Source organism: Myiozetetes cayanensis, unplaced genomic scaffold (genome assembly GCF_022539395.1).
Source record: "Myiozetetes cayanensis isolate MyiCay16 unplaced genomic scaffold, myiCay2020 scf19, whole genome shotgun sequence".
In the NCBI taxonomy this organism is placed as follows: domain Eukaryota; kingdom Metazoa; phylum Chordata; class Aves; order Passeriformes; family Tyrannidae; genus Myiozetetes; species Myiozetetes cayanensis.
Window position 1 is genome coordinate 9,145,120 of NW_026087400.1, and position 21,756 is coordinate 9,166,875.

Sequence of the window (21,756 nt, forward strand, 5' to 3'; positions counted from 1 at the left end):
TTCATTTCTATACATTCAACAATAATTAATATAAAACCTCTTAAAAGTGGCTTTTCTGCTACTCCATAGCTTAACCTCAGAGTTTGCTGTGGGACTGAGTTCTTAGATACTTTTTTTCATTTTTTTTTTCTGTTTTGGCATTTGTTCTCTTTCTAATGAAACTGTTGGGTTTAACAGGAATTATTTACATCCCTCTCCAATCAGTCTGTCAGAGCAGACTCAGTTACAAAGCACCAGCAAGAGCCGCTGTGTTGTAGCCGATGCCACTGGCCATGAGCAGATCACAGCCCTGCAGCCCTGGCAGGGAGGGAGTGTTCCCAGGCAGACCCCTCAGTGACCTCTGTATTTAGCAGCCTAACATGAGATTGTGTTTGTGAAAATGTCCACCCAACTGATTTCACTTAAATTATTTGATAGCCTTCCCTGCACGAACTCTAGCAATTTTTATAAGCAATGTAAAAGTATTTATTGGTGCAGGCAAATGCTTAGTTTGAAAGATAAAATAGGATAACACTATCATAAAATACTCATTTTTCCACTTCTGCCTGGCATAACTCACCCAGGAGCGAACAGCTCTGTTTGAATCAGTTGGAATTGCACAGCCCTCTCATCCCTGTGTGCAGCACATGTAAAACCCTGTCGGTGCACACCGGGGATTTCGGTTTGTCTGCAGTTCAGGCAGGTGGAAACACAGGGCCAGGAGGGGCCACAGCATCCACAGCAGTGGGGCAATTATCCCTGCTCTGGGATGAGAGGAAATGACACACTAACTGATTTGAAAAGTGCGGCACTGGACCTGGATCAGGTAGTTCAGGGACAGGGTGGCAAACTAGGATTTTCTTTTCACATTTCATGCTGCCTCGATCTGTGATTTTGAACCCTTCAGCTACTACTTCCCAAATCAGAAAACTACAGACACCTCTAGCTGGCTTTCTATTTCTTCTCCTCCCTGGCTGCACAGAAAGATGCTGCACCTCTGATGGATTGTTTATTACAAAGAATTGTGTGTTAAATGCTGCTTTAACACAGTGATGTTTTATTAACAATTCTCCCAAGCTGTGGGACACGATACAATATGTTGGGACACTTGCATCGGACAGGGAGGGAAGGCAAATGACAGAGTACCCTCATATTTTCACCTCCCCATCTGGGATCTGCTACTCTCATGCAAGTCGAAAAGATCCAAGCTCTAGATGTAAGCAGAGCTGCAGTTCAGTGTAGTCTGGGCTCAGCAAGTAGCAGCTATTGTTCTCCAGAGTCATGGCTTAAATCCAAATGCTACACACTGGGTATGGTATTTGTATCAGTGGCGTTTTCAGTCTCAACATGCAAGATGAGAAAGTCACTGTTTTAAATGGTTGCTCCTTTGGGAAGGGGAAATTGAGAAGATGGACTTCTGAGCAGAGCAGTAGTGAGATGGCACCCTATCCTCGGTGATAAATGGGAGCATTAACAAGGCTTGGTCGAGAGGAACCCTACAGATTTATGGCTTCCTGTCTCCACCAGCAGATGCCATTATGGCTGACAGAACAGAATGCCTTTCAAGAGGGAACTGGGGTGGGATTATGGAGAAGGGGAAAAAAAGCAAGCAGGGTCTGGTGTCCATTTTTATCCACTGGGCAGAACTGGCTGATAGGTTTGAATAGAGCCGAAACTACACGGCGTGTGTGTGCTCCCTGCTCCTGTTATTTATAACTAAGTTGGTGAAGGTCATTTAGCATCTCTTTTAGCACAGGAAGAACCCATAATATTTACTGAAAGCATTTTTGCACTCTTGAAAATTAGAGATAATAAAATGAACAGATAGCACTGGAGGCTTCCTTGGCTTATCCAATGGAATAATCTTGATGGGTGCTTAATATTTACTTTGGAAATGCAGCAAATGATTCTGAAGCTATATTGAATTTTATCTATTTTTATTACATTGCAGAATAATATTTCTCTTTCCTGACAAAATGTTATGACCAGTAATAGCAATGGCAGTTATGCATGTTCAAAAAAGAGTAATCAAATCTTATGCTTCAGGGTATGAGCTGAATTCCCCACTGGGATCCAGGAGGAATTTTTTTCCCCCAAATATAGCCATATACAATCAAGTAGGTATGTTCTTAGAGATTTTTCAATTTCTTTGTCAGGTGCAGATTACATGGAACAACAGTGTGATGTGGGATTGTGAAAATCCTCTCTTGCTACAGCTTTGGGGTGGTTTGGGTTTTTCAAAATAATGTGTGTGATTTGCTGTGTGTTGCAGTGAAGCTTACAGACATTTCTGTGCACAATAAAGGGCCAAATGTGCTTCGTGTACCCGACTTTGATAACAGTTCCCATCATGAGTAGTCACAACAAGCTCAGCTGTGTTACTTGAAGTGTTTTATCTTACTTTTTGTTGTTGTCTGTCTTTCTTTCAGTGCTATGCTGATAATTAAATGTGGGGATTTTTTTCTTTCCTTCTTTTTTCCCCCCCATAAGTCCTATATATGTAGGTGCACAACTCATCTTGAATGAAATTCGCAATGTTGATGACCCCTTTCACACTTTGCCTAACACTTTAGGGAAAGGAAAAGTGGAAATTCTGACTAGTTTTACAAACAAAAAAAAAGAGTTAGAAATTATTTGGATTTGAAAAATAAAACTATTTTATTATGGAGTGATATTGCCACTTGGTAACATTGTCAGCTTCAGTGTTTACTTCCTTCCTGTTCAGAATTATTGGGAGAAATAATAATAATAATAATAAAAATATTTAAAAAAGAATTGGCATTACAGCAATTTTGAAAGAATCAACTTGATGGACAGACTGAGGATTCCTTAGAGGAAACAGAGTGTGTTGGGAAGTGATCTGCAGTTCTGTCTGCCCAGGGACAGCATTAGCTGTGTTTGTTCCACTGGGGCACGTTTGACCCACACAGTGCAGATCCAATAATCCCTGTGGCTGATCCCCTCTAGTGGCTTTACCATAGAAACTTTGTCCTGCTATCGAAAGCTTTTGGGAAACCTGTTTCTTTTTATGGTGTTCTCAGATAAAATGGAGAACAGTTCACTTCCTTCCTCTTTGCAGCAGTTTTTGACGTATTTGCAGACGTTTTACATCTCCTCCCCAGACCAGCCCAGTTCCTTCAGTCATTCCTTGTACGTCGTGTTCTCTGGGCCTGGCACTCAGCTCACTGCTCTGTGGCTGGACAACACATGTCTCAAAGTGCAGCTTTGAGTGAAACTGGATGTTGTGCTGTGTTTTAAATCTTCCCAGCACCCAGTGGGATTACTTCACATGTCTAACATATGACACCCCTGTTTACATGTCCCAGTTTGACATACGCCCTTTTTGCAACGGCATGACGCTGTCTACTCATGTGCAGCTTCTGATTCACTGCAACCCCAGCTGCTTTCTTGCAGAACTGCCTTGTAATCAGTTGTCCCCATCCTATATTTGAACGGTTGATTATGCATCAGTGACAACTTTGCACTGATTCATCTTGAATTGCATCCTATTTTTTTCAGACTGTTCCTGCAATTTGTCAGGATCATTCTGTATTACAATGCTGCCTTCAAAGGCTGTTGCTGTTCCCCCAATTTGGTACCATCTGCAGATATCCTGCAAAATATTTTCTGTTCCACCTTCTATGACATTAATAAAAGTATTGGATATTGCTGGGCCCAGGATACACTTCAGACATTATTCTAGCCTGACAATGGGCCATGAAGGTATAATTTTGAAGTACGATTTTCCTACCTCTTCCAGCCTCCTGCAATGTCATCTGGAGGATGACAGGACGAAAGGAACCGGTCTCAAACTGCTCCAGGGAAGGGTCAGGTTGGGCATCAGGAAGAATTTCTTCATGGAAAGGATGTTCAGGCATTTGAAGGGTCTGCCACAGGAAGGTTTGGAGTTTCCATCCCTGGAGGTGTCCAAGGAACACCTGGATGTGACACTCAGTGCTCTGGGCTGGGGGACAAGGTGGGGATTGGGCACAGCTTGGACTTCGTGATCCTGGGGGGCTTTTCTGACCTCAGTGATTCTGTAATTCTATATCCTGTACCTGATTCTATATCACTTACGTGAGACTGTTGTGTGAGACATTGGTAGAAGCTCACAGAAGTCAAGATATTTGACCTCCCTGTCCACAAAGTCTGTCACACTATCATGGAGTGAGATTAAGTAGAGTGGACATCATTTATCCCCATGGAGTGAGATGAGGTAGGTTTGACAGAATTTATCCAAAATAAACCCATGTTGTCTGTTGTTCCATCTCCAAAAACCTTATTCTAGATTTTTATGGCTACTTTGATTATTTTATTCCAGCACTTTCCTATGAAGAGCAGGTGAGATGACTCAGTGGTCCCCTCCCACCCTTCCATCTGAAAGACAGTTTGCACTGCTCTGAGTCTTCTGGAAACCACTGTTGCTGCACAAGGTTTCAGGGACGGTCACTGGTAGTTCTGAGCTTCTTGTAGGATGCTTTTAATGGCCTGACCTTATCTTTGTGCTTTCGAAGTGCTCTTGAAACTCCTCCTCCTCCTGCAGCCACAGCTCTCACTGCTCTGCCCCTGGCCTTGATTATTTTTGCAATCTGATCACAGCTGATTCCTGGAGCGAAGATGAAAGTAAAAAAGGCTTTCTTAGGGTGATCTGTCAGAGCTTTCTCTCTTTGCTGAGTGACAGATGTAATCTTTCCTGGGTCTTTTCCTGCATAGAGAAGGCACTTACCAAACACTTTCTTCTTATTATGTTCCTTCTGGTTGTATCTCATTTCGCGACTTTCCCTTTGTAATTTTTTCCCTGTGTGTTCATGGTCACTGGAAGGAACTAAATCCTTTCTGCATGTTTTCACATTTAGACAAATACTCATTTGTTTAGAGAATATATATTTAGGGGTTTCTTTGGTAAAAATATTCCTTGCCATGCAATAGAACAGTCCTTTTACCTACAAAAGGGTAAAACAGCTACTCTGGGGCTTTTTCCCCTTTTCAGGCATTTCTCTGCACACAGATCAGTTACTTCAGTTTGGTGGGGTAGGAGGGAAGGTTCAATTTCCCCTCCTGGGATGAAATCATGATATTGCTGATAATTTATACTTTTCAGTCAGGCAGCACCTCCAGAGCCCCCTGCCTTCCAAACATCAGCTAAAGGATTCACTCTTTGGCTGCAAAACAGGCATTTGAGTTTGAACTCCCATCTAACTGCAAAAAAAAAAAAAAAAAAAAAAAAACCAAACCAAAACAAAAAAACTCTTTTGGGGCCAAGAAACAAGGATTTTAAAAGAGTGCAGGGGTTTGCAGAGCTCTGGCTGCAGCCACCTTCTCCAACCACATCTGTGGTTCATCTCCCACCCCGATGTCATCAGCTGAAGGCTCCCATACGACCTCGCTCAGGACCCTGCACACACCTCACGGTGCATTTTTGAACCATGACATCCTATTCCCAGAATCTGCAACTCAGCCTTGCAAACCCACTGCAGACTGAAAACAGCCTGGAAGCTTTCAGTTTAGGAACTGAATTGTCTTTCTTTAAATCACAACAGATCTCCAGTTCAAAAAAAAAGCAAAAACCAAACAACAAAAACTCAGCAGTAAATGCACTGCTTTTCCTGAAATAAGCACAGCAACTCTGTAATATCATTTCCCCCCCAAAAAAACAGCAAAAGCAGCTGATTAAATTAGTTTGATCTAAAAGTTGTTCATGCTGCAATCCAAAAACCTCTTATTTTCTTCAGTGGATATTAAGTCCCTAATCAGCAGGCACTTGGACTTTATTTTCTTTTCTAAAAAATAGCAACATCGTTAGAATATTTTAAAATAATAACAATTAGCTGGGACTGGGCAGGAAATGGACTTTAGTCTTCAAAGAGTCCTTGGAAAAAGACTTAATTTTTAAAAAAAAGAGAACTGCCATTTTTAGAGGGGGGGGAAGCAACATGAAGGTGGCAGTGTTCTTCCAATACTTTATTCTTAAAATACCATCTTCCATTGAAAAAATATGTTTTAATAGATTTTTAAAAATAAGCTTTGAATGTTCAAAATATAAAATGGATATTTTATTCAGTGCTTGTGTGGCTGTTGAATATCTTCCTGCAAAGTAGAAGTTTGGTGATGGTATCAGCTTTGTTGTTGTTGTTGTTGTTGTTTTTTGTTTTGTTTTGTTTGTTTGTTTGTTTTTGGGTTTTTTTAAGCAATCAAAAATATGAGTGTGCACTGCTTTAATTGGGAAGGAGGAAAGTGGAAGCACAAGGCTGTTTCTTTTAGAGAGGACTGTTCCTAAGGAATCTTGTGCCCATCTAAATTTCACACTTGGAATGGCCTTGGCTGCTGGTTGGTTTGGGAGCAGTTCAGAGGTTGTGAGGTTGCATCTTCTGCAGGAGGCACAAAAAGGAGGCAGAAGGAGTTTTTCATTCAGAAAGTGGAACATCTTTCCTGTTCTGAGAGCACAGAGGGGATGGGGGAGGCCAAGCCACTCACAGAGACAGGGAAGTGAATGCTGGGAGCCTTTGGTGCTGTAATTCTCCAACAGGCATCCAAATACAGGAGGCAGAAAACTGCAGAAAATATATTACAGAGCTGACAGAAACAGATAAAAATCTACAGGAAACTTTGGGTTGGGAGTTGTTTGTCCTGAGCAGAAGGCAAGGCAGAGGTAGAGATATTTGGGACTGAAATTTCCTTTAGAAATGGCAAATTTCCTTTAAAAATGTGGAAATTCCCCTCTCTGTCTGGATAATTTCGTTTTCAAACATCCAGTGTTGAGTGGTGTTGAGATGGATCCTATCCACTATGCCATGTTTGTGCAGTGAAAGCCTATTCTTCATTCTACTGACATGATTATTTTTTATTATTTATAGTTGCAAAATAAAATTATGCTGACAATTGAAATAATTGGTGTATCTATAAAATAATATGGGGGCTAAAATGATAGTGGTGCTTTCTAAAGCCTCTGATAATGGTTGGGGAAAAGGTAAGGCACTAAATGCTTTTAGAATCTCTAATTCCCTGAATTGCCACTTGTTCTGTGACCCCCCTGAGTGACACTGGAAGTTTTTTAAATGTCAAGTAAAGATAAATGGACAAACACAGTTTACACATACCAAGCACAGTTGTTTAATAAACAACGCTGAGAAAGTTTAACTGAAATTCTAAAGCCACTAAAAGGGACAAAATGCCTAATTGTGAATCATCAAAGTGTTTTAATTAAAATGCAATTTTCATAAATTGGTAGAAGGGCCAAAATTTTTGTACAGCAAAAAGCAAAATCCCATGTGAAAACTAAAGGAAAACATTTTTTTTTTTTCCCTACAGAAGAACTTCCAGAAGTTTCTGGAAGTTCATGAAAATATTTGTGCTCTGGGCTCGGAGAGTGAGTTTGCATTTTGGGTGGGACTCGCTGTCTCTTCTCAGGTGCTCCCAATTAATGCTGCAAATGCCGTGAGGAGCTGCAGCTGGGGCAGGGCAGGGCAGGGGCTCTACTTAGGGGAGCTGCCAAAGAGGTCTGGGCTTAGTGAGACTCAGGTTGTGCTTTGTGGGGCTGTTTTTCCTCTGCAGATGAAGCTCCTGGCTTGACCCTGTACCTGCATCCCTCAGGTAAGTCATTTTTTGTCATATTTTGCTTGTGCTTTCCGTGTGGTCCAGTTTGAATTTGTTCTGTGAGGGAATTTCTCTGCAGGAAACAAACCTTTCTCTTGCTCTCCATAAGTGGAGAGAAGCTCAGGTTTGCAGGTTCACTCAGGTACCAAACTCAAAGTGCTTCCACCTAAGCTGGTGCTCGTCCTTGGTGTTCTCTCTGTAACCATGTGCAAACTTCCTTTGTTTAAATCAAATGGAGTTTTATCAGGGACTCACAAAGCACTTGAGAAGATGGAGATGGAAAGGGAGCAGGTCAGAAACATTAAAGTCATGTGGAACTCTGAAACATGAAGAGTAAAAACTGTGAGGCAAAGTGGGCAACATCCTAAGTGGAGATTTAGGAATAAGAAGGAGGGTATTCAGAAATAAGACTTATTGTTCAACAGTAGTAATTGGGTTTGTATAAAAAATGCCAAAAGTAAGAGCATTGATAAACCTAGAAAAGTTGTGGGTTTGGGGTCTGGAGGCTAACACTGCAGAGGAATAATGCTGTACTTGTGCTTAGTCAGAAAAAAATGCGGTGTGCTGCTCTTTCTTTGATTAAAGGCAAGTTCTAGGAGTCTTTTAGGGGCTATCCCTGCTGAGAACGTTCTTTCCTTTGTTCCCAAATGATGAGGCACTTCTGAAGCACCTGTGTCAAGGGCAAAACTTCAGTTTGTGCTGCCTCTCACCTGTTCCTGAGGAGATTGAAGGTGTTCTGCAAACTCTGCCTTACTGGGGGCGGAGATTTCAAACTCAGGTGCTGCTCCAATCCTTGATTAGCTTATGGGAACTGGCCAGACCAAGACTTAAGAGGATGCCTTGTTCCTAAAAAGTGGATCTTGTTACCTGCTTCCTGTTGGAGACACATTTGGCTATGTTGGGTGTAACCAATGCCCTGTGAAGGTGCTCAGTGTGCAAAGTCTGAGGCTGTTCAGGTTGGCTTATGGGGTTTTCCCTAAAAAACCCCACAAACCAGGATACTTAATGGGGGAATGGAATTGTAGGTTTGTGGAGCAATATTACAAAAGCAGATATCCAGCCATTTTCCTGAAAATTGAATGACACTTTTTACGGTCCTTTTTCTATTGCTTTTAATATAAATGCTCTAGCAAATACAGGTGAAAAAAAAAAAAGCCCACCTGTCAAAATATAGCTCTGTTTGGTTACCTCTGTCCATGGGACAATTTTAGTAACCTGTCAATCAATGGGCTGCTAAATAGCCTCTCCAAAGCACAATCTGCTATTTCAGACGACATCAGTGTGTCAATCATTTATTGAATCAAAGCCAAATTTGAAGCAAAGCAAGCCCAGTTTGTCAATCACTTCTCAGTATTCTCTCCACTAACCACCTGACAGCTTTTAACTTTTCACTTTTATATTCCATGCAGCTAGTTAAGATTCTTTCATTTTTAATTGGGCTTCTTTTATGATTGGTAGCTAAGCAACTAATATGTTGTTTTATATGGTAATAATGGGCCCAAACTTGAGAGCTTTCTTGACCATTCCTATTTGTTGTTGGGAAATTATTTTCCTTCAAGTTGCTAAATAGCAGATGTAGCAGAAACAGTTATTTAATTATGGGTTGTCCTGTTGTTTCTATCTATAAACACTTTTGGCACTGTTTAAAAATAAATACTGCATGCGCTGGCAAATATATACTGAGTGATTTTAACTCCTGATAGAGTCCTTTGGAATTTCACTGCTCATTTACAGGGAAAACTGGGTGCAAAAATGAAGGCATTGCCAAAAAGCAGTTTGGAAAAATATTAGCAAAGGACGGAGTGAGAAATCTCTGTTTCAGAATCCCACTAGGCTTTAGTCCAACCTGATCAGCTTTCAGTCTTAATTTAGGTACAATTAAATTTCTGAGGCCAAGTACAGTGCTGTGAGCCACCATCTCTCAAATCGAGCCAGAAAGCCCTTCCTGAAGAAACTTATCTTGGTTTTGAGTGTTAATTTCGTGTGGTTTAAGTTTTTTCTGTACCTGAGATGTAAAACTTTTTGGGGCAGGACTGGGTCCCTCAAAGGTGGCCCCAGATCTTGGTGTGGTTTCCATCCCCTCTCCCCACTGTGCACGAGCTGATCAGTGCTTTCATGTGTGTAAAATGATCTCTCAGTAGTAAATGCTCTTGCCTTCTTTTCTGAGGACTGTCATCAGTAAAGCCAATGTGTTGTTCTCAGACAGAAAGAATCAACTTTCTGTCCTTTCCATGAAAGGAAGTTTGGGAAAAGAACTATTTCTGTGTTACATAAAAATTCTATTTTGGGTTCAAAAGAGTTTTCTACATATAATTCTTTTGCATATCTCTTTGATGGGCTTCTGGCTGTCTTTTGACAGACTGCTGTCATCTGGTTTGATCCAAAACTGTGAAACTCCAGATGTGCCCAAGAACTTGGGAGAACATGGGTATAGTTTTGCAAAAAAAGCTGCAGTAGGTTTTGAGGCAATCTGATACCAAATGTATTTCCCAGTCCTATTTGAATTTTACATTGGTTTTTGTACTCTTTTTTTTTACCAAAGGCTCAGTAAAAAAAGACTGACAGCACAGGAGGATTGACAGTGGAGAGGCAAATGGGGGCTCTGGGGGAGTCTGGAGTGTTCCAAAAATCTAGAAATGTAGGTGCCTTTCCCCACTGGGAAGCTGAGAGGTTCTGGAGAGCACTGGGAAATACACTGGAACTATGACTAAGATGAAGATCTAACAGACTGTTAAGATTAGATAGTTACAACTTTTGGTTTAGTTTATTAAAGCAGATATTCCTTTGAAACTCCATGAAAACAGTGAATTTGTTCACAAATGAGTCCTTAAGTGCCAAAACACATACTTTGGTTTCTCATGTCTTAATAGGCTTTCTGATGCCTTCCATTGAAATCTGTGGCATTAACTGATAATGAATTACTTGGAGATCAAGGATGGGCATCTCCTGTTCAATGATCTTCTACAAATTAGGCATAATTTTGACTGCACAAGTGAGCAAGAGACTTTTTTGATGGACAGATTTGTACTCTTTATATAACTAGATATTAACCAAAGTTTTTTTTTAAAAAAGGTGTTTTGATCCCAGGCTGCCTCCATAGATTGGCACAGATTGTTAATCTTGGCTCCCAGGGTGTTCAGGCCTGGCTGAACATGATGCTGAGCTCTTGTAGTTCAGGCATCTGAGTAGAGGGGAAACCCACACAGCACCCACCTACACAGCACCTGGTCTGTGAATCAGCATCAGGCTCTCAATGGAGGAATTAAGATCCACAAGATCATAAATATTATACAAATAAGAGAAGGACAGGGTCAGGAAAGCCAGAGATCCTTGCAGGGGATTTTTTTTCAGCTGCTCCATTTTGGTCATTCAGTCAAAAATGATGCTGAGAAATGTCAGTCAGCCTGAAAATGTATTTACTCCTGTCTTGTAATTGCTCTTAGGGTCTCCTTGGACCAGAAGAAATTGTATTTTTAAGTGTATTCAAACATATAAATTGTACAGTGGCATTTTTTTTAGATGAACCTTTTTGGTCAAGAGCAACCCCAAAGCTTGGTTGATATTCCCAACGGGATAGAAATACTGGAGCAAAACCTCTTTCCCTGTGTATTGATGAGGTGATTTGCTCAGTCTTCAGAGCATCCCCTGGAAGTCTGTGACTTGTTTTAGTGTCATTGATTGCACAGGACACACAAGGGCTTAAAAGGTTTATAGGGCCATTCATTCATTCCAGGCGAACTTAAAATGTGGGATGTGAGTCTGTTCTTCTCTGGGTTAGTGATGGCTCTTCTCTGAGCGCTTGCTGTGGTAAGACAGACAAGTTACCTGGTAATAGAGAAAGAACAGGAGCTTTTCTTAATGCTGCCTAGTTCTTTATCACATAATACATCCAGGGCTTTGAGGTGGTGCAGCCCCAGAACTTGGGCTGAGTCCCTGTTTCTCTTTGCCTTGGATGGTTCCTGTAGCTCCTGGCAAAGCACCACTTGTCCCTGAGTGAACTGTGCAGGGCTCTCCATCTAAAATGTTGATATCCACCACTACTTACTTAGCAAGCCCGTTTTTCCAGCCATGTGTCAAAAAGTTGATCGGTGGCAACTGCTGCCTTTGTTCACCCCTGTCATGGGAGCAGCACAGAGCCAAAAATGATTAATACCTTTCCTAACTGGAAATGGAGGGAGAATTTACTGAACCAGGATGCAGTTACCTGCGCTGGAATTTGTCCAGGATGCTCTGGGTAATGTGGTTCCCCTTCCAACAAGTAAAGAGGGGTTTTTAGCTGTGCTGAGTGCCTGGATTCTCGGAGCTTACATTTCAAACGCCCACTAACCAGGAGCTCTGTGTAGCCCAGTAAATCAGCAGGAACCCACCCCTGGCACCTTGCTGTTCCTTGGCGCTGCTCTGTCATTCCTACCAACCCACTGAGAAGTTCCAGGAGCGTGGAAGGGAGGCAGTGGTTACAAACCACTTTTTATAACCCAGGATTCAGATACTGAACGCTGTAACTGGTGTCACTTAGATGTACTAACTGCTCAAACTGCAGCTTTCAAAACAGAAAAGCAAGGTCTAACACCTCCTCAGTTATGCAGGTACTTCAAATGCCAAGTGAGGCTTTTCCTTGTGTGTGGGAGTATTCCAGGTGGGCTTTGTTCAGAGCAGTGTTCCTTGGAACTAGAACCAAGAACAAAATGGGTTAATTACACACGTACAAATGGATGTTGATGCCATATAAGGGATTGAAAACCATGGAAAAATCACCCTGAGAGATTTCAAATAGCAACAAAAAAAAAATAAGATTGCTTAATTTTAAAACCTGGCTATTGTTTGTCTTAAATAGCAGGCTCAGCTGTGGGGTTTTATAAATGTGAACATGAGCCAGGGTGTGCCCTGGTGGGCAAGAAGGCCAGTGGTGTCCTGGCTTGTGGCAGCAGGACCAGGGCAGGGATTGTCCCCTGTGCTGGCACTGCTGAGGCACCTCCAGCCCTGGGGGCAGTTCTGGACCCCTTGTGACAAGGATGTTGAAGGGCTGGAGCGTGTCCAGGGAAGGCTCTGGAGCAGCAGGAGTGGCTGAGGGGGCTGGGGGGGCTCAGCCTGGAGAAAAGGAGACTCATGGGGGACCTTCTCACTCTCCCCAAATCCCTGACAGGAGTGGAGGAGCCAGGGGGGTCAGGGCTCTGCTCCAAGGGAACACGGGACAGGATGAGAGGAAATGACCTCAAGTTGCACAAGGAAGAGTTTAGGTTGGATATTAGGAAAAATGTCTTTGCTGAAATATTTGTAAAGCATTGGAAGGGGCTGCCCAGGGAGGAGCTGGAGTCCCCATACCTGGAAGGGTTTAGTCCTGTGGAGAGGTGGCCCTTGGGGACATGGGTTAGTGCTGAGGGAATGCTTGGACTTGATGATGCTCAAGGTTTTTTCCAACCCAAGTGGCTGAGATTCTATAAACCCAGAAAGACACACAGGATTTCACACACCTACAAACCCCATTTTTTTTGTTGCTAATCTCTGATTAGTTGCATGTGTTCTGTAACACAACCAGGGTTGGCTTTTGCCTCATCCCTTTTGAAGCACATCCTAATAACACTCATGGAAGTGTGGATGCTCTCATGGGCTCAGGTCACCAGAGGATATAACGAATTAAAATCTCTTGACCTCCAAAGGAAGTGCTCCTTTGAACACACAACACTCAAGCAACCCATATTTTCCATACCATCCTCTATCCCAAGGATTTTATAACACTTTAAGGAGAATATAAGGGCTGTGATACTGTTAGGATTCCCATCTAGCTGGGCTGGTTTGACAGTTTGGAAGCAAGAATAGATACATCAGCCTCAAAATAAATTGTATTACTTCATGCCTCAGTTTCTCTGGGAATAAATATTGATATGATATTTTCCAGGACTTACTTTTCAAGGATGACATGAAACTTAATTTTTACCGTGTTTTGAAGGCTTTAGATTTTCTGGTAAAATGCAGATTCATTTGACAGTGGTATAACTGTGCTCTAAAATACTGTGCAAGCTACCAAGCCTTGTAATTCCTTTTTGAAGAACAGATAATGAATTTATTGGTACTATTCACTATTAGACCAAATTATAAAATAATTGGGAGGATTCCTAGCAAAAATTTTGTTCTGTGCTTTGATATTACTTTACATTCCAAATCTAAGTCTTCATTCTCAAGAGAAAAACCAGGTGATAATATTATTGACGGTGTGGATGCTGTACTGGGGAGTTGTGCCCAAGAGGACACAAATGACTCTTTTATTTTCTTTTGTACTTAAGATATGAACCAGAGCATGGATATTATTATTTTTTGGTACCTGTAGAACTGGCTTTTTACTACAGAGATGCTGTGAGTGTATTGTGTGGAACTGGTGCCTGTTTTCATGTCCGTTATAGTTTTCCTAGTTGTGATGTGCAGGATATTGTGGTGTTTGCCATGTAAATGATAACCAAACATTGCTCCTTACACAGCCACATACACTGCCAAATTGAGTAGATGCTGATTTTTTTTTTCCCCCCTGACTCACTGCACAAGTCTCTTGAAAAAATGAACTTTTTGAAAACATAAAGGGAGTTTCTATGAAATACTCAGTTATCACTTCTATGGGCAAATTTCATCGACTTGGAATTTAAGAGCTAATTCTGCTCCTGAAGTGATATCCTCTTCAATTCACATTGGCAGCTGCTGAAATAAGGGAGCACTGAGGAAATAATGAAATGTTGTACAATTAGGGTCACAGCACATCAGGATACAAATAAATACAAGCTGATATCTCCTTTCATGGGTTAAACACGTATTTATTTTGTAGCCTTTGGTCTGTTCTAGTGCAAACTAAAATCCTGTGGAGCATCAGCACTGTGTTATCCCAGGACCACACAACTCCTGTGCTCGGGGGTGGGTGCAGGGGTGTGCTGATTACAGGTATCAGATGATCAGAGAAGAGAAAGAGAGGTCCAGATCTTTTAATCAATTAATACCTGGGTTTTACTGATTTACTGCAGGTGCTTTACACAGGTTACAATTTATCCTGAATTCCTGCAACAGATTTTTCTTTAAAAAGCAAAACAGTAAAGAAATGTTCAGATCAAATATTCAATACATTGTTCCTGCAACCAGTCTGTGCTTTGTGGGATGTTTTCTGCCTTTTCCATTTTTAAGTATTTTGTGGGCTGCTGGACCATTGTTTGGAAAGACCTCTTTGAAACAGGGAGCAGCAGTGCCTACCGAAAATATTAGGTTAATTCCAGCCAGGCTTGGTTTAGGAGAGGTCCCTGACGTTGAACAAACCTGTTCCCTTTACTAGGATGTGTCAGTTAGAAACACCAACTGCAAGGATTTCTTCTGTTCTCACGAAAAAGGAAGGAAACAGCTGGTAAATGTTTCACAGATGGTAAAGCTCTTGGCATCTCTCAGGAGAGGGCCACCCATACAGATGGCTCATTATTTTAACATTTGGATTTTCATCTTATTAAAACATCTTTTTTTTTTTTCCTGGTTTTATTTAGCATCATAAATTCTCTTACACTTTAGTTAACAACTCAGTGATTTGGGGGAAGTGTGTGTGCTAGAGGAACATCACTTGGCTAAAACACGGATCTGCATCATTATTCTCTGCTCTGATGTGGAACGAGTGGACTTGAACCTGATTAAAAACACCAAATGCAAGCAAATGCTTAGAAATATGACTTTATCAAGCAAAGGTCAGCTAAGCCTGTATAGAAGCTGAATTATTCAGTAAATGAAGAAATGTACTGAGGGGAAAAAAAAACCCACCACGTTTTCTATCTTGTGCGTTGCATCAATTAATGCCTTCCGAGTACACCACAGGCACTGCATGTGCTGGGTGTCAGCAAAGGTTTCGTGGTGAGAGTAGCACTAAATACAAAATACCACTTTTAAAAACACCTGGTCAACAACCCAGGTAAGTCAGGGTTTGAGAAAGGGCTGTAAAATGCTGCGTGTGCAGAGGCAGCTCCACCTTTATGGGGGCATGTGTATCATAAACATGCAAATAGCTGGCATGTTCAGCATATGTTGGACATAAATCCCAGCTCCACACACAGTTCAGTTAAATATCATTAGTCCCATTTGGCTTTGTGGCAGGGGAGGGGGTGGAAACAGGGCCAAAAGGTGATGGGACTTGCCCTGTGGGATGGGGGAAATTGGGGCAGACTTAAATTGAGCGTGGATGTCCTGGATTTTGGCTGTAGTGTCTCATCTTCCTTCTTCCCTTGGTACCCTCCATCACTGACACCCTGCACACACATGGTTTGAAGAAGCTGAGGCAGAGATGTTTGGCCCTTTCTAAAACACAAAGGAAGAAATAGGTGGGAGAGGAGGCACGAAAACAAAGTCCTGAATGCAACAGCAAATATTTGGTCTCAATTTTTCAGATTTTTTTTTTTTGATTTCAGCAGGTCTTCCTATGAAATTACTCAAATATAGGCCTGTGGTGCAAATATAGATCAGAAATAGCACAGATTGCTCTATGGATCAACCTATAAAAATGAAAAGTAGCAATTGATGCATGTCCTTACAGCTGCTTGTAAATCTCATTATGGTCTCAACCAAGAGGTGCTGCCTTGAACTCTGGGTTCTCCATGATTAGGCTTGTTCCCTGCAATTTTGTTTTAATTAAAAATTAAATAATCAGGAATGGGAAGGGAAAAACCCAAGTCTTTTTCTGCTTTTGCATGAGCAACTCCCCATTGATTCCATTGGGTTACATCAACAGTGAGGACCTGACCTGAAAGCCAACTACAAATATTCCATTAATAAATCCAGGGACAAATTTGTAGCATGTAAATCACTGGTGCTCCACTGATGCCAGTGTAGTTCTGTTGATTTACATCAGCTGAAGAGCTGGCCTCTGGAATTCACGTTCCTTCTGAGATCAAAGATGTGTCAGCAAATGGTCAACTTCATTTGTATTTTTTAGCCTTCTAATTTAAAAATAGCCCAATTGATTTATTATGAAGTGGCCAGACTCTGTACCACGTTCCAGCCAGACACCACTCCCTCAGCCCAGCTGTAAATCCTCCCAAAATGGGGGTTTAGCTGAAATGGTGAAAAGTCTGTAGTGCTTGTGGGTCCTGCTGTGTCATATTTATAATGGATGGGCTGATCTAACCAGACCCTAAAAAAATGAGAGGCATCAGGGACTGGGTGGCTCAGAGGGTTGGCAGAATTGCCAATCTAAATTCAGTCATAGCCAGAAGTGACAATGCTGTTACAGTTTCTGGGAGATGAGTTGTTGAGGCTCAATTTGTCTTTCTCCTTTGAGAGGTCAAAGAATGAGAGTCCTGGAGGAAACCGGGGGCTCTGGGGGCTGCTTTGGAATTGAGGGTCTCTTGGCACTGCCACTTCCAGAAGTGCTGCTGAAGTACCCAAAGGGGTTGTGCTTGTGACCTGGGAATTGTGGGATGTTCGGTGTAGATGCTCCAGATAGGGATTAACTTGACATGCAGTGTTTATCAACCGTGGAATGGCTGCTGCAGTGTGCAGAGAGGAGTATTTCCAACATCCTTCCAGACTCTGCTGTAGTGTTTGTGAGCAGCTTTTAGTAGAGGGTTCGGTTTAGTTCTCTAAATACTGCAGGAAACTTATCAAACAGGCTCAGAACTATGAATTCTATGAGAAGCAGAGCAAACTTGGGTTAAGAGGTACTTTGGAGCCTGTCTAGTATCACCTACCTGCTCAAAGGAGGCACTAGCTGTGAGGTTGCATCCAACCTGGAAGTCAGAGCAGTCTGCTCAGGAGCTTCTTCAACTGAGCTCCGAATATCTGAGGGCACAGGTTTCACAGCCTCTTTTGTTGATCTGTTTGCACTGCAAGAGTGATTAAAACAAGTGGAACAATAGAGGGAAGATATAATTGTGTCCTTTTGTTTGATTTCACATGAAAATAAACTAAATGTGATAATACTGTCAGTGGGTAATAAATTGAGGCAGATATCCCTCAAGTCCTGAGGGATACAGGGCACCTGTAAGCTGGGTGAAAATGGGTGACCAGATGGAGGGGGAAATGATCATGTATAAACTCACTGGGCGTAAGGAAGCTGAGGAATTCTTTAGGGATGATCCAGCAGCAGCACAGGTGGATCTTGCAGCTTCTTGGCTTTCAATTGACTGCCAAGATATCAATCCAGAGAAAGCAGGTTTTGTTATTTCTTGTCATGTAAAGTGCCAGTGTCTGTTTTAAGTCTTCAGTTGCAGTATTTAGTGTTGATAACTAAAGAGGCACAATCTGACTGAAAGCTGCTTTCTTCTGATAATGTCTTGATTTGTGGTTCTGAGCTTTGGGTGCACTGTACTCTGAAATATACTCTGAGAAAGGGTGTGGTAGAAATAAAGTGATACAGAAACTGAAAGAAGGGTCTTTGTTTTGTCTCTTGAGAGCTTGTATTTGCAACAAATGAGAGCCACTGTTACTTCAGAGCTCTTCTGAAATGAGTTTCTAATCATGCACAGTAGCAGGTATTTTAATGGGCTCCTACTTGACCATTACACAAAAACAAATGATGAATGGAAAAATGACTAATGACCTGGACTTACTGCTTCAAAAAACCACTGAATTGGGTTGGTAGGAGTCATTTCAGATATTTGCATGGGAGCTGAGTGTATCCACACAGCATTAGCTCCAAATAAACCCAGTTTGAGCTGTGTGCCCCTGTCTGCTCTACACGGGTGGCTGATTGGGGATTAGGGTAATGGAGAAGGGGTTTGCACTGTACATGTGAATGGGGTGATGTCTTGAGAAGGTGGATTGTTGGTGCTGCAAACAGGCCACATGAGAGGTCTGTTCATATCATAGTTCATAGGCCTTTATATCATAGCTTAATGTTTGTTTTGCCCTTCAGAAATGCATACCCTAATTCTGAGTAGGCTTAGATGTTCTTAGCTTGCAAGGGAGTGTGGTTTGCATCTCAGAAACCTAATGTGGGCATGGGGGCTCTCTTTTTGATCATTACAGGGTATGAGTGTTTTGTAATTCTTCCAGTGCAAAAGAAGCTGTTTGGTGACAGGCATCAAGTCAAATTCCTGCAAGAGGCTGGCAGCAGAATACATTTGTCTATTTAACTGCATGCAAAACACTTGTCAAGACAGATTCTGGTCCCCTCTCCTAAGCAGGGACTCTGGCTACCTTGTGTTCCAGATAACCTGGCAGAGACTGGTGCAACAGCACATGCTGAGCTGATGCAGAGCTCTTACTGTGCCTCTGGTTCCAGCATCTGCCAGAGAGAAACCTCACCAGCACTGCTGTGTTGGGGGAAAAGAAAAGCAGAAACGCTCACATCTGGAGGGGGATTAAAACAGCACCGTTTTTAAGACCCTCTAAAGGAGTGACAGCTTGTCTCATTCTTTAGAGCATCACCATGTCACCACGTTTGACAGGAGAACACGGGGGTAAACAGCTTCCTTTGGGAGAGCACAGAGGGTGAGGGACTGTAGGAAGCGTGGTGGTGAACCTGCTGAATGTGACTGGGTGGTGGGCAAAAGAGAACAAGAGCCTGGAAATGCAGCTTCATCTCCCTCTCTGGAGGAGGAAATTAGTTGTGCTTTGTTCCCCTCCCACCACACTTGGCTGTAATATAAAAGTTTAGAAGTATAGGGCTGATGTTGCTGCTCATTATGCTCCTGCTCCAATTAGAGCTTTGTTGTCTTTTGGGCCCTCTCTGCTATTAAAATTGTGCTTATCTTCACTCTGTGCCTCCCTGACTCTACCTGGCATCTCCATTTGCCCTCTCCACGTTACCTTTTTTCCCATTCTCCTCACTTTTTGTCTCCTGTTGTCTCAGCTCCGCCGCTTCCTCCTGTGTGTCTTTCTCTCTGCCCCTTTGCCAATTCAAAAGTGTTATTCTATCATTTCAAGTGCTTCGAGCTACCTCTGGGGCTGTCTCCTCCTTTAGCACTGGCTGACCTTTTCTGAAAGCCAGTCTCACCTCTTCAGCATCCAACTTCAGAGGCTAAAGAGACAGGCAGGCTGTGGCACGTGATGGTCAGCTCTGACAGAAGTGTCTGCGTGTGGTTTGGAAGGGGAGGAGGGAAAGATAGGATGGGGTTGAGGTAGCTGAGAGTGATAAACCTGTCACAAACCTCATCTCTGAAAGCTGCAAAAATATTGAAATATCCTGGAGAGGAATAAACCCCCACCCTTGAATTCCTCCCCTTGTCCAACCTGTGGTTTCACAGCATTTCTGCTTGCCACGTTGTCATGGCACAGATGCTTTGTGCAGTCCTTTTTGTTCTTGTTTCAGCAGGGAGAAATCTGTGCTATCTTAATTATTAACCTGTTATGCTTAAGTTTCATTACCTATATATTTTTTAATGTCTTCTATTGAGGTGACAAATGAAAGTGGTAGTTCTGCCACTACAGCAGTGCTTTAACTTGAGGCTCTGCACTCACTGTGTGCCTGTGGTAATGACTCCCATAAAAGTCCTTTGATTGTTCTCTGATGCAAATTGAGATCAGCAATAATGCACCATTCTCCTTGGAACAATTGTATACTGCTCAACTTCTTTGGACACCTTATTGAAGCATAAGTCAACAGTGGGATAGGTTAATAAATACTGTGGTAAAAATTTAAACACTTGCAAAAAGCATATATCCCTCTGTGCTGCTGCTTATTCTTCCACGTGGATAACTTGGTTTGAGCATAACCCCTTTCTGGGGGAACTGGGGGAACACCAAAGTGGGATGTGCTGGTGGTGGGGTAAGAAGGGCTCAAACCACAACATCCAGCTCCTGTCACAACTTGTAAGTCATTCTTGCTTGAGTCAGAGCTCAATCTCTGTGCACTTATAGTTTCCAGCTGAGCTATTCCAGTTTATTTGTGCATCCACCAGCTACAACAATCAAATTTCAGGGAAAATAAGGTTGCTCTGTTTCCAACGCTTACACATGTGATGGGAGGAATGTTGGTAGAGATGATGTAAGGGAGGATATCAGGTTGTGTTCCCTGATTTTTGCAGACAGAACTCCATGAACCCCATGCCTGTTTCCTGAGTTCACCACTTCACTATTACAGCAGAGTTGGGAGAAGTAATTCAGTAGAAAGTGAAAATGCAAAATAATAAATATCCTCCTATGCCCTTTGTTTGTATATCCACTTCCATGTGAAAATGCCCTCAAACTGAGGAAACACATAGGTGAGAAATAAAATAAACTGGTCAGAAACAGAGACTTGACAGCCCAGCTCGTGCAATCACCCTCTGTCTTGCTCACCCTCACATGTTCAGTAGCCACCCAAGGCCATTTGTCTGTCTCTGGGCTGGGGCAGGACTCCCTAGCTCCTGGGTAGCTCTTTTCTTTGTTTGCTCAGTTCTTTGTTTGCAGAGCTCCTGAGTGCTCAGTAGAACTTGGCTATAGCCCCAGCTTGTTTGGGAAAAAAACCACCCTTATTTCATCCTTTTTATGAATGCTCTAAATATAACTATTGAAGCAAAACAATGCAGTCAGATAAACAAAGAAATGCAGGCAGTGTAAGCAAAAGCCTCTTCAGCAGGTCTCAAGTCAGCCAATCTTCCTCTCTTTTGTATGTTTTAGCCAACAACCCATTGAACTAACAATGAGGGAAAAGGGAACAAAGATTTAATGCTACTCGTCACTGCTCTTTTAAAGATATTAATACCGGTATAAAAAGTGGGGTTTAAAGGAACTAAAACAAGGGTGTTCTGTTGGGACTGCTGGTTTTCTGGACTCTTTCCTCGAAGAGGAATTATGGAATAGGGTGTTGGGTCATCTGTGATCACAGGCTGGGTGACATATCATAGCAGAGCTGTTCCAGAGGGACTAAATGGCTTTAAACAACTCCTATAGTTTGCTGCAATCTTAATATCCTGTCCCTACCATGGCACCCCACTGCTGTGTACGTGGATATACAAGATGATTTGGCTGAAGAACAACCTGGCCACAAGGAGAAGACAGTTTAAGTTTTCTGAATTTGCCCTGCAGCCACACCAGTGGCGACAGCAGAGGTGAAGGTGACTGGAAGCAGAATCGAGGATGTTTGGAAGGGTGTTTGAGCCACAGCTGCCACCAGAAAACTGTCTGCTCAAACTGCAACCTCACAAAACGGTTTCAGGGCACAATCACACCCCCAGCAACAAAACAATACTTTTAGAGAAGAATAAGAGACAAACCCCTCACTGGCTGATTTCCCCTTTGATGCTTTGATCACTA